Below are 14,480 nucleotides of genomic sequence, written 5' to 3'. Positions count from 1 at the left end.
TCAGCCTCTCTGGGACTAATCCCGCGCTGACCAGCCCCTAATTGGGGTTTGACCAGGCGTGGGGCCCTCTGGCAGCGACTCAGGAGAGGGCGATTAAGCTCTAATGGTCGGCCACGTCGACGGCCACCGGAGGGTGGTCGCCGGCGACCAAACCCGCGGCGGAGGGTTCGCCGGAGGCGACCTAGACGGCGCTGCACAGCACGAAAACGCACGCGGTTGGCAGCTACAGCAAGCTCGCGAAGTGGCCGATCTGGCAGGACCAACTGGGGAGGCTAGGGTCGCCGGAAGAGGCATCGGCGACGAGCCGGAGCGGCGGCCGAAGCTCGGGCATCGTCGGGGGCTTTGAAACAGGGGGATCCGCGCTTAGTTCTTAGCTGCTACGGCATCTACGCGTCGTCCTGGAGCTTCTGGTGCTCTCGGAAGGACGAGCTGGACATCGGAGGGCTACCGGCGACGAGCGGCAGCGGCGATGCTCGTCGGGCTCCGGTGAAACTAGGGCTAGAGGAGGGGATCGACGGGGAAAACTTAGGGAAAACCACCGCATGCTCACAGGGAGTGTAGAGAAGAGCTCAGACGGCTCGGGGAAGGCCTGGGGGCGACGAATCGACGGGAGATGTCCGGCGGCCGGAGGAAGAAGACGACGTCGTTGCGGGCGTTGCAGGGCGCGAGGAAGCTTCGGCTTCTGCAGGAATGACCAGGGCGACGAGGCGGAGCTAATGGCGTGCTCGCGGAGGGGTTCCTATGGCCAGGGGCACGGCCAGCTCGAGCTCGAGCTCGGCTCTAATGGCGGCAGCAGGGAGAAGGAGGGGATCCGGGTGGAGGAGGAGAACCGAGGCGGGGAATGGATAGGGGAGGCTCTGGGGAGCTTATCCCCGTCGTCGCCAGCGCGAACCGGCGGCCAGGCAGGCACGCAGGTGCGTGGCCGCGCCGGAGGAGGCGGCGGCCACCTCCTGCTGCCTACTGGCGCGGGGAAGGGGACGAGCGGCGAGATGGGTTGGGCCTGGCTTGGGCGTCAGGTAAGCTTTTCCCATTTTCTGTTTTTTGGTTTTTCTGTTTTGCTATTTATTGCTTTGCTAATTATTTCAGCTCCAAAACAAAAGGTAAAAACTAATTTTGACCTCCTGAAATATTTGTTATAATATCCCCACTCATTTCCAAGACTTTCAACATTTTTGGAAAATTATAGTTTCTGATTTCAAATTTTTAAATTTGAAACCAGTGGCTTTTGCATTTATTTAAAATGTTTAAAATGTCAAGAAAATAGTTTTCTCCAATGCTCATTTACTTTCATGATTTATCAGAAAGTTTGAACATTTCTTGAGGCCATTTTGGGTTCATTGATTTTGAACTAGTTGAAATTTCCTTTAATTGAAATGGTGGCTAGGGTTTTGAGTTTTTCCTTTGCCACTTTGTTGTTTTTGTTGAAACTTCTTAGATGCAAATGCAAAGAAGACATGAGCACAATGCTATCTTGCTTAAGGGTTAGGGATGTGACATATATATTTGATTATCCTTTTATATTATGTTCCTTAGTTATTCATTCATGTTCTCCGTTGCTTTTTATTACTTTGGCCAAGTAGTAGATCGTAACTCCAAGAGGGAGCGTTATTCATGATTGTGGGTTCGGGCCCCTCGATGTCTAGCTTGAGTGACAGAAACATGAGACTAGGGGATGTGCTTGATGCCACTAGGGAGAAAACTACGGTGCTTGTGACCACGTTTGCAAGGATTCTTTACCTTACGCATAGTTCGTTAATGCAGTTGTCCGTTGCTTTGAGTTTACACTTTGGGTGGGACTCGCAACTTAATACCGGAGAGATGTTCTGGATAGATATCTCAAGGTGGATGATTAGTACGTAGATGTTGATGAATAAACGGTCTACTTGTCTTGGTGTACTGGCCATGACTATTGAACCTCTGACTATCAAGGAGCTTAAGTACCATTGCGGTGTGATCATAGCTCTGTCAATTGCCCAACTGTGATTTGTTTACCCTAGCATAGTTATTTATCGTCTTTTGGGAGAGAGACATCACTAGTGAACGTCGTGTCACTCCGGTCCATATCACCATCACTATTTACACCTCCATCATTTACCGCTTTGTTTACTTTTCTGTTGCAATCACTATTACCTTCCCGCTTGTGTTTTGATCCTTTGCAAACTACAAGGCCGGAGTGATTGACAACCTCTGTGTACTCGTTGGGAGCAAAGTTATTTGTTGTGTGTGCAGGTCCACGTCTTCTACTAGCGCTAGGGTGGGAGACACCTACTTGTTGATCCTAGGAGTCCTACTGGTTCGATAAAGCTTACAGTCTCTGTGTGAGGGAAATTTGCTGCTGACTACATCTCCACCTTCCACTTGGGGTCCAATAAGGGGCGAGAAGTATATACATCACCTCATCATCAAGCAAATTTCTGGCATCGTTGCCGGGGACTCATGTCTTCAAGATAGGGGAGTTGCACACTATCTTTTACCTTTGCTTTTTATCTTGCTAGTTTGCTTTTCAGTTTTTTCTTTAGAGTCTTATACCAAAAACCACAAAAAAATTAGTTACTTTGCTTTGTTTAGTCGGTATGCCTAAATCCTTTGCCACTAGTGTTGCACCCGAAGGAGAGATTCTACCTTCAAACAAAGGGTTGGAGAAAGTTTGAAAGATGCTTGGTATAGAAATAAAAATTCTGAAGATAGAGCCACCAAGAAGCAATTCGCCACCATTCTGCTTAGAAATTTTTATGTCAGTATTACTTCTTGACATAGGTTTGTTCTAGACACAGCAATAGGAGGGAATTTCTTGGAAGCTCTCGTTAGGGAGGCTCTTAACGTTATGGAAAATCTTGTCGGAGACCCACCTATTGTTGACATAAAGGATGATATCACTTTATCACATGTTATGAGTAAACTTGAAAAGATAGAGCTAGAGATGTCGAGCATGAGTAAAATTAATGAAGTAGATCGTAGGATTCAACGGAACTTAAATAGACTTGATAGCTCCATGAACAAAATTTACAAAACTTTGGAGACCCTTAAATCCCATGATGTGGATCCTTCTAGGATTGATAAGATCAAGGATATTTTTCAAACTTTAGGAACTACTGTATCCTCCATCAAGACTAAAAAGTAGAAATCCCCGCAAGGAAGGGACCTAGGTTCCTTAATGTACCCAAGGTTCCTCAACCCAAAACGAGTATACCTATTGCTAAGGGTGTTGAAATTGTGAAGACCTTGGAAGAGATACCTCTCTTCAATAGAATTAGAAATGAAATTCCAATTGGTCTTACTACATTTTCTTTTCTTCCTAGAAGTGATTCCACTAATCCTCTCTTTGATAGTCCTCTTAAGACTACTTGTATTATTGAAGAGCTCTTTGATGATCTTGATGATGGTTCAATTGATACAATTTGATCTTCTTGCATTATGCCTAGCTCAAAGGAATAAAAGAAATCGCTTGTTGGGAGGCAACCCAATATGTTTTTACTTTCTTTTTTAGTGGTCTTGATGTGTGTTACTACTGTAGCAAAAGCATTGTATCTTTATTTTTAAGCTTTGTGCCAAGTTATAGCCTGTGATTGCAAGAAAGTTCAAACATTGTGACATGCTGTCCAGAAACAGATTCTATCTGCTTGACGGACAAATTAGCCAAAAACTACCAGATCATTGTTTTGATCTGAAATTTTTTGACAGCATGCTCTATATAATTGTCTTTCTGGCATATGTTCTGAGTTTTTTATTTGAGTTGCATAAGTGCCCTGAATAAATTATTTACTACCTGTTGTTCTATTTTTCATAGATTTTGCCATGTTTTGTGTTTTCATTGTTTTGCGAATCCTAAGATTGCTTTTTATAAATCTTTTGGCATTCATGAGAAGCAGTAGATTTTCATGAAAATCTTTATTTCCAGCAGGTATTGAATTATTTTATTAAGGTAACTAACCACTCTAATCAGCTTATGATGAGTTTTGTATGAAGGGAGTTTTCAAGTATGCGATGGGAGAGGTGATGAAAGAAGATAAAGGAGTGTCAAGTGCTCAAGCTTGGAGATGCCCCCATGCATCCGAATAAATATTCATGGAGACTCAAGATTCTAAGCTTGGGTATGCCCCCGTGCATCCCCTTCTCTATCATCAATCATCAGTTCGTCCATCTCCATGCTATATTTTTATCACTTCATATGATATGTGCTATGCTTGGAGCATTCCGCTATTTTCTTTTTAGTTTGTTTTAGTTTTTCTTGTTGTTCATAAAAAGTCTTAACCTAGCCTACCTTGTTTGGGAGAGACACATGCTCCATTCCACTCTAGAACACAACATAGGTTTTCATGCTTATTCTTTTTGTGTGTTCTTCATCTTTTTGCAGCTACTGTCATGCTTATCTCTTAGCTTTCATGCTTATCTTTTTAAGAGCTTTTATTTAGGTTGATTTTGGAACTCTCTTGAGTTATCATGCTGATCTTGTTTAGATAGCTGGCTTGTTGCACTGAGTTGTGTGTCTTGCATGAGTAGGTAATTGAGGTTGCTATTTAAGTATAGTAGTAACTTGCAATAGTTCTGAGGTATTGATTTGAGTAATGTTTGTACTATTGGTGCCAAGAGCTTGAGCCTATTAGTGATAGGTGTCGTATTTTGGGAAATCCGTGTGTTTTTCAAGAACTAAAAATTAGTTGATAACTCTATCTACTAACTTGATCGCTAACCTCTGGAGGGGTTGGAATACATAGAGTACCCTCACGTTACCATGAGTCGAGGATGCGCAAGGATAACCAAACTCCCAAACATTCCTCCTCGGGGTACTTGTCTCTTTGTGAATTTACTAACTAAATAGAGAGTTACCGATAATAAGTGTATGAGTTCTTCGGACTAATGTGAGTATTCGATTGTTGGCATTTCCACCATCCATATTTTGCTAGCCTCTTCGGTATTGTGCATTGCCCTTTCTCACATTGAGAGTTGGTGCAAACTCCGCCGGTGCATCCAAACCCATGACATGATACGCTCTGTCATACATAAGCCTCATTATATCTTTCCTCGGAACAGCCACCATACCTACCTATTAAGGCTGATACATTGCCATGTAACATCCATCATCTCATGACTTGATCTTCATGTCATAGATGCTTTTGCTTGATCATAGAGCCGCATGCTAGTTGGGCCTTTCCCTTATTACTACTACATGACGCGCTAGTATCATTGCATATCCTGCTACACTAGCAGAGGCATACATTTGCATACATCATGATAGTTTTCACTTGTCTTTTTGTTGAGTACTTCTTCTAAAGTGTGATGATTTTTATTTTTATTCATGTAAAACATAGAGTGTTGCCCTTAAGACAGCAAAAGATCCCAAAGAGGACAAACAAAAGATTCCAAAGAGGACAAATAAGAGATAGAAACAAAGAGCCAAAGAGGCCACAAAAAAAAGGAAAAAAAGAAAAAAAAAGGAGAAATAAAAAGAGAGAAGGGTCAACACTACTATTCCTTTTGAAACATCCACACTCGTACTCCATTACTATATTGGTACTACATAGAGATTATCATTCATGCATAACTATCTGGGGATCCTTACACTATAGAACTTGGTTTGCATATTCCAATTATGATCCTCCTAAAATGAGCTCTAGGTCTTCATGAGCAAACAAGTTGGATGTGCCCCCACTAGTTCCATTGGAGAGCTTACCTTAGCTCATATGTGCATCCGATACATGGCAATCCCTACTCCTCACATCATATCTATCATTTGGCTTTCTCTCGCCTATGGTTGTCCTCATTGATGTGAACCTTTCACACCATTTTGTCTTCCTTCCCCATAATTATTCTATTTGCCATCCTAAGTGCCAACATATCTTGCTTACGCTCATCCATTGCATGAGTGCTCAAAATTGAAACGGAGAGGATCATTTTGACTTGTGCCTAACAAGTAGTGTGGGGATGAGTCAAAATAAGATTCCAAAGGAGACTAAGTGTGAGGTTTTGTAGATTGAGTTCTCAATTAAAAAAATATAATTTATGATCTCAACCCATCTCCCACTTCTTGCATGCAAACACCATTTGGAGACATTCCAGTCACGGACAGCGAGAGCTCTTGCACCTTTATGTTCTTACTTTGCTAAATTCAATACTAGATATAGACTCTTGCTTGTTATTGCCTTGACTTGAATTGCATATCTTACTTGCTTTACTTTGAAGTTCTTATATGTGTGTTAGCATGTCACCTTAGAAATTATTGTGTTATCATTTATCTACTCGAGGAAGAGCAGAAATTAAGCTTGGGGATGTTGATACGTCCCAAACGTATCTATAATTTATGCTTGTTCCATGATCTTTTGGGTGACATTGTTATATGTTTTTCTACACTTTTATATCATTTTACACATATTCGGACTAACCTACTAGCTCAGTACACCCAGTGCCAGTTTCTGTCTGCTGGTGTCTTTTTTGCAGGGGCTTTTACCCAATTTTCCGAAGCCCAAAAAATCCAGAAAAAATATACAAAAAATCAGCGAAATAGGAGCTTCGAGATCACCAAAGGAGGGCCAGGGGCCTCGCAAGCAGCCTGCTGGCGCGGCCAGGCCGTAGGCCGCACCAGGAAGTCGCCTGGGTGGGCCCCACCTCTTCCAGTGCCCTCCTTTGGCCTATATCTAGAGTCCCGAGAGGAAACCCTCGCAGACTTTCTGGAATTGCGAATTTCTCCATCGTTCCGCCGCTGCAGCGCTTCCGGCATCGGGAGCATCAGGAGACCTCTTCCCGACACCATGCCAGAGGGAGGATTGACCTCTGAGAGCTTCTCCACCACCATGGACGCTTCCTGGATGTGTCGTGAGTAGTTTCCCTTGGACCATGAGTCCATGACTAGTAGCTATGTGATGTCTTCTCTCCAATCTTGTGCTTCAATGGTTAGTCTTTGTGAGCTGCCCTACATGATCAAGGCATCTATGTAATTCTCTTGCTATTGCTATGCTCAGTTTGTTGGGATCCGATGGATTATGAGATTATGTTCAGATTGTTATGAGTTATATATTTGATTGTCCTTTTATATTATGTTCATTAGTGATTCATGCATGTTCTCCGTTGCTTTTTATTGCTTTGGCCAAGTACTAGATCGTAACTCCAAGAGGGAGCATTATGCATGATTGTGGGTTTGGTCCCCTCGATGTCTAGCTTGAGTGACAGAAACATGAGACTAGGGGATGTGCTTGTTGCCACCAGGGAGAAAACAACGGTGCTTGTGACCACGGTTGCAAGGATTGTTTACCTTACACATAGTTTGTTAATGCAGTTGTCCGTTGCTTTGAGTTTACACTTTGGGTGTGACTCACAACTTAATACCGGAGAGATGTTCTGGACAGATATCTCAAGGTGGATTATTAGTAAGTAGATGTTGATGAATAATCGGTCTACTTGTCTTGGCGTACTACCCATTACTATTGAACCTCTGACTATCATAATTAGCATTGCGGTGCGATCATAATTCTGTCTATTGCCCAACTGTGATTTATTTACCCTAGCATAGTTATCTATCGTCTTTTGGGAGAGAGACATCACTAGTGAACGTCATGTGACTCCGGTCCATATCACCATCATTGTTTACACGTCCATCATTTACCGCTTTCTTTACTTTTTTGTTGCAATCATTATTACCTTCCTGCTTGTGTTTTGATCCTTTGCAAACTACAAGGCCAGAGAGATGGACAACCTCTGTGTACTCGTTGGGAGCAAAGTTATTTGTTGTGTGTGCAGGTCCACGTCTTCTGCTAGCACCATGGTGGGAGACACCTATTTGTTGATCCTTGGAGTCCTACTGGTTGGATAAACCTTATAGTCTCTGTGTGAGGGAAATTTGTTGCTGACTACATCTCCACCTTCCACTTGGGGTCCAACGAGGGGCGAGAACTATATACATCACCTCTTTATCAGCTGACAACTCCAATGGTCCCATAATTGATGAAGAACCTATTGTTCATCCTAATAGTATATCTATTTCCGATGCTGAAACAGAAGATGGTGCTGAACCTGATAAAGATAATGAGAAGATTGATCATCCTGAGATATGAGAAGAAGAAGCACCCAACAAGCGCAAGAGGTATACTAGAGAATATTTTGTTGCAAGAAAACATGGGAAGGAAAGAGAACCATGGGTACAAAAATCAATGCCCTTTCCAGGTAAGTCTTTCAAAACAAAAGAAGAAGAGCATTACAATAAATTTTGTGATTTGATGAAACCTCTTTTTCTTAAAATTCCTTTGACCGATGCTGTTAAGTTGCCTCCGTACTCAAGGTATATGAAATATATTGTCACTAATAAAAGAAAAGTTCCTAATGAGGCAATATCTACTATGCTTGCTAATTACTTTTTCAGTGGCAAGATACTTGAGAAGCTTGGTGATCCAGGTATACCCACCATTCCTTGCTCCATAAAAAATAATTATGTCGGGACTGCTTTATGTGATCTTGGTGTAGGAGTGAGTGTTATGACTTTTTTCTCTTTACAAAAGGCTTTGTCTAGATAAACTAATCCCTACAGATATCTCTCTTCAAATGGTTGATAAGTCAATAGCCGTTCCTATAGGTATTTGTGAGGATGTTCCCGTTGAAGTTGCTAATTGCTTGATCCTTACTGACTTTGTTGTGCTTGACATGCCCGAGTATGGGAGCATGTCTATTATTCTTGGTAGACCTTTTCTTAACACCGCATGTGCTATGATTGATTGCAATAAAGGAAAGGTGACCTTCAATGTTAATGAGAAGGAGCACACGGTATATTTTCCGAAGAAGATTGATAAAAGGCATGGCCTTAATTCTATTGAGAATATTGAGACCGTGAAGGTTGGAGAGTAGGATTGTCCTGTACATGTGCAACACAAATACAAAACCATTATGGTGGGGACAATATCCATTAAAATAAAGGTACCATGATTTCTTTATAAGAAGTGAAACTTTTTGCTCGATATAACACATGTTTGGTAGTAAGACTTGATCAACCTTGCTAACAAATATGTTTTATGTGAGTAAAAAGAGAAGCTTGTTATGTTTTCATTTCTTTTATCTTTCATCCTCCCTGTTGTACCAAAGTTTTATGTTTTTGAAGCTTCATATGTTTAACCATTGTTTCGAGCTTTCCGGAAGTTTTGCAGCTTTCAGTATTTCAAAAAAAAATCAAAAGTGAAGTTGTCAGAAAAATTCCAGAAAAATAAAAATAAAAATTTCCATCGGAAAAGAGACGCAGGGGCACCTGGAGCCAGCCAGGGAGGGCCACCCTTGGTCCAGGCGGCCAGCTTGCGCGGCCAGCCCCTGGCCACGCCCACAGGTCGCTTGGGCCCACCTGGGATCCTTTCTAGGTACTTCTTCCTCCCTTCTCTCTCTCCCACTCCAAAAATCCTGATTTTTCTGCTAGAGATCGAGTCTTGCTATTCTTGGTGGCAAATTTCGATCTCTCACTACAGCCCATCATTTGCATTGAGAATTTGAGCCTTTGCTCCTTAGTATGTGACTCCTCCACTCCTCCAATTAAAATTTTGATTGGTGGTCCTATTTGGGAGTATTTAGGAATCCTTGGTGCTGTTCATATGAGCTTGCATGCATGCTTAGAAATTTATTTGTGAAGTTTTGATGCAACCTTATGCATCAAGAAAGTGAGTAGAATAGTTTGCTCCAACTCATTTTTGCTTAAACCTCCATTTTTGTGATGAACCAAAAATTTCAGAAATGAGCTTGTTTGGAAAAGCAAAAGCATGGCTTGGGAAGAAGAGACTCGAGCCTACTGATAGACTAACTAGAGCTGCAGCTTCATCCTCTACTGTGAGGACAAGTTACAATGATGATATCGTGCCACCGGAGTTGTTCCACGACATGGACACGGCACGTGCCATGGCTTACCCGTGTTCAGATTTCCTAATGGCGACAGGTATTAAGGATGAGTTTGATAACCTCTGTGCAGCTGCAGGTTTGACACATCTCGTAACGCGATGTGTGCAGCAATATCCAAAACTCACCTATTATTTTGTCAACTTGTTTAGATATAATGATAAAACTTCCATGATTGAATTCAGATTATATGAGGATTTCTTTACCATGTATTTGGCAGAATTTTGTGATATTATAGGTGTGCGGAATATCGGGAAGACGACCAAAATGAACGTTCAGCCATACGAGCTGAAATCACTATTCGCTTCCCTTTGCAGTAAGGACCCGCAAGAAATTCACTGGGGGAAGATCTCGAGCATCTTGTTTCCTCACATCAGGTATTTCACATACTATATTGCTCGAGGGGTGCTAGCTCGTGACAACACGAGTAACATTTCGGCTCCGGATCTCGCTATCTTGGCAGCCGCCCTCTTAGGAGATAACACGTATAATATTAGTGCTTTGATTTCTCGTCGCCTCGTCGCTAACAGCGGCAAAGGGCCTCACTTTGGTCGCATTTATGACACGCTTACCCTCGAGCACCTCGGGCGCACTGTGTGCACCGATGATATGCCTTTTTCATTCATAAGCTTTGATCTTACCGCTATGAAGAGGCATGAGTTTGTTACTAGGACTTCTGAGTTTGGTAACCTTGTTTATATTATGAGATTTGGCGAGCTTACTACTCGCAAGATCCGCCTTCCTACACCACTTTTATTTGATTACACTAGCGGGAACGGGTGGTCTTACACCTCGATTGAGCTGGACGAGTTCGTGATCTAGTAGAAGTTCCACAACCCCATGGAGGAGGTTGACCCCGAGGATGAAGATCCTTCTCCTTGGGAGGCCAGCCGGGCATCAGTGTACGCGCCTGAGGCCTCGTATGATTATTGGAGCCACCAGTACCACCCCGGATCCGAAGGAAGCTCTAGGAGCCCACACTAGCCGAGCTCAACTTAGGCCAAAAGCCTAAGCTTGGGGGAGTACGTATCCTTCTCCCCTTTCATTGTATCATCTGTAGTTTCCCTTTAAGTCTTTTTAGAGTTTTTTCCTCTTCTTATTTGTTCTTTATTTGCAAAAACAACAAAAATATTTCTCTTTTCTTTTGCTTTTGTTTAACCTTTGGAAAAACCCAAAAATATTTATTTTCTCTCTTTAGTTTGCTTTGTTTGCAGAGTTCATCTCAAGTCCATGGTTGCAATTGCACTTGATTATATCTTTCTACGTTCGATCGTGCAAGTGACGATGCAATAATGACAAAGATTGGCGGAAGGAATGCAACAAGGAAAGGCGATATGAACTCTGTTTATTTCTACTTTTGTACATATGTATGTACTTATGATCTAGACAGCAGCTTGTAGCGACATAGTACTATGATTACAATGCTCTCCCAGTAGTTCATGCTTTCTTTGTGACTAGTCTCAAATAGCTAGAGTGCATAATGTGTTATTGAAATGTTTAGCATGCATTGCATTGTTCATGGTTTGGCATATTAGAGTCGTATTTCCTTTGGAGAATTTTTGGATTAACTTGGCACATGCGTACACATTTTTATAACTAGAAGTCTATCAAGCCTTGACGATCTTTCTATTTCAGAATAGTTATATCGCTTTCATGCCCTATTCAATGTTGCTTTCTCGCTCTGCATGATTATGACCGTCATTGCTCTCTAGTTGGCTGGTTCTCCATCTCTTACTAGCCTTCACCCGTACTAAGAGGACTGAGTGTTTTTGCATCCAAAATCATTAAAATCAGTTGCGCCATATGAGTCCATGATACCTACCTATATGCGGTATTTTTGTGCCGTCCTAAGTAAATTTGCATGTTCCGTGTTCTAAATTTTCAAATGAATATTTTGTTTTGTATGCCTGAATCCCTCATGCAGCGACTAGGGGCTATCATTATCTTCCCTGCTAAGTAGGTTATTCTCAAGATATGTGTTGATTCACTATCATTCACGAGAATGTGGCTAGTAATCGGGATTCCCAGTTCCATGCTCACAGTCAAATCAAATTTAATGAAACAAAACTCCCCCGAGATTTTTGTATGTATGGATGGTACCCATGGATTCGGCCCGCCGTGGAGTGTGATCTATTGGTGGAGGGGGAGTTAAAACTTTACTTTTCTGTTTGGGAACCACCTATAATGTATTTAGCATGGAAGATATTGAGATCTCTTAGTTGTTACATTGACAGTGAAAGCATACCGGCCAAAATTTTGATTTATCTCCGCTTTAAAGCTCAAAGCTCTGGCACCTCTGCAAATCAATGCTTCCCTCTGTGAAGGGCCTATCTATTTTACTTTTCTGTTGAGTCGTCCTCTTCTCATAAAAAGCATCAACTATAGAGAGCGTAATTGTCATTCTGAGTGTAATGTGCATTGTCCCAAAGTACCACATTGTCTTCTGGATGATTGTGATATTGCTTATTCTGAATTATTTATTTCTAGTCTCCTTTAACACTCCGAAGGAGCGTCTGCATTTATGTTTTGCTTCACTCTTGGGGGCTAGCGAGATACCACTCTAGTATATCCAAGTCATGTGCATCGTGATCTCGTTATGATTTTCAGTTACATATTATTCTATTCTTAGTTGTTTGAAATTCTTCACATAATCGAAGGATTGCTTCGTGCATTGTCTTTCTAGCATTACTTCAATACTTGTTGGACTTGTTCGTAGTGCATGCTTATATACATCTGATGAAGCAAAAGAGTTTGTCAAAGTTTTCTTTGTCGCATCCAGTTCGTTGAACTGAATTGCTTGAGGACAAGCAAAATGCTAAGCTTGGGGGAGTTGATGCGTCTCAAACGTATTGACTTTTCCAAACTCTTTTGCTAATGTTTTAGCCTCATTCTTGCATGATTTGAATGACATTAACCCGGACTGATGTTGTTTTCAGCAGAGCTGTTTGTATGGTTTTCTTGTGCACGGGAAAATGGATATTTAGACGTCCCGGAAAATTCCCATAAAAATAGAAAAAAATACACGCACCGGGAGGAACCATGGGCTAGAAGATGGGCCAGAGGGCCCCCAGGTGACCTGCTGGCGCGGCCTGCCCCCTGGCCACGCCAAGAGGCCGCCTGGGTGGGGTCCACCCCCTCTGGTGTCCTACTTTGGCTCCTATTTTTACACGTGACGAGGAAATTCCAGAACAGAAGTCGTTTTGCAAGTTCTCTACGCGGAGCCGCCGCCACCCTCGGTTCTTCTTCAGGAGAGCTAATCTGGAGGTTGTTTTGGCCTTCAGGAGAGCCACTGAGGCCACTGTATTCTCCTCATGCCCTCGTACAATGCAAGGAGCCGTGATTCCACTAGTGGTGCCCTTGAAGGCGGCGAGCGGACCTTTAAAAACAAGGTTTGGGCAATCTCCACAACTTAATTGGAAGCTCCCAACAACACCACAAAGCTTCACCATAATGGATTGTGGCTTCAACGTGACCTCCATGATTTAGGGTGCTCAAACACCCAAAAATAACAAGATCCGGAAGGGATTAGAGGGGGAATCAAATTTCTCTTGGTGAAAGTGTAGATCAAAGATTTCTCCTCGATATCCTAGAGTGTCAACAAGTTTTGATGGCTAGGAAGAGAGATCGGGAAAAAATGAGGTTAGGAGCAACAACGGAGCTTGGTGGGAAAAGAGGTGAAGTATTCTTTGGGAAGAAGATTCCTTTACAAAATGGTAGTTCAAATCCAACCATTATCCTCGAGAAAAAGCTTATAAGCAGTACCAGCGCTCAGACGAGTTGTACAACTATGTATAAAAGTTAAATAGGTCTTCAAGCGGAAGTACCGCAGGAGGGCGGTAGTATTACTTGAGATCGTGTTGTTACGCCTACCACCGCTCCTACGACCGCTAAAAGGACAGAGGGGGAAGGGCCTGCGCAGGTGATAATCCCCTAGTGCAAGGAATCATCTTAGCACTTTCCAAAGATGGAAGAGGTAAGTATGGAGTGTCAAACCCACAAGGAGCTAAAGGTAAGATCAATATTCACTCAAGTCTTGTCTGCCACCGGTACGATTCTACATACACCAAATGTTTCTATGTAGTAACGAGAAATAAAACTGTGTTGTGGGTATAAAGAGGACAGCTTTACATGAAAGGATAAGTGTTGGGTTGTCACCCAACAAGCGCTTTTCTTTAAATCCTTTTAGCTAGGCATGATACTTTCAATGATGTTCACATAAGGATAGTTGATGAAACATGCAAAAAGGAATCATCAATATTATGACAAGCACATTATTTTTATCATACAATGGTATATACAAGGGTATGATATGAGAAATTTCCATGATAAATTCTACATTGTTTCCATGAGCATGAACACAAGTGTTCAAGTTCTACCCTCACTTCTTCAAGGCATAACTTTCCAATTGCTTCTCTTTTAAGAGGCAAGTACAAAAATCATTTTTCATTTGTTTCACCCTGAACTAAAGATAGAAAGCAAGAAAACAGAAACAAAACAAAAAAAATCATCGTAGCACTTTCCAAAGATGGAAATGGTAAATATGGAGTATCGAACTTTCAAGGAGTTAAAGGTAAGATCAATATTCCCTCAAGTCCTATCTGCCATCGATAAGACTTTATATACAC

This window comes from Hordeum vulgare, chromosome 2H, assembly GCF_904849725.1.
Source record: "Hordeum vulgare subsp. vulgare chromosome 2H, MorexV3_pseudomolecules_assembly, whole genome shotgun sequence".
In the NCBI taxonomy this organism is placed as follows: domain Eukaryota; kingdom Viridiplantae; phylum Streptophyta; class Magnoliopsida; order Poales; family Poaceae; genus Hordeum; species Hordeum vulgare.
The sequence above is the reverse complement of the archived record's forward strand: the minus strand, read 5'-3'. Positions refer to the sequence as shown.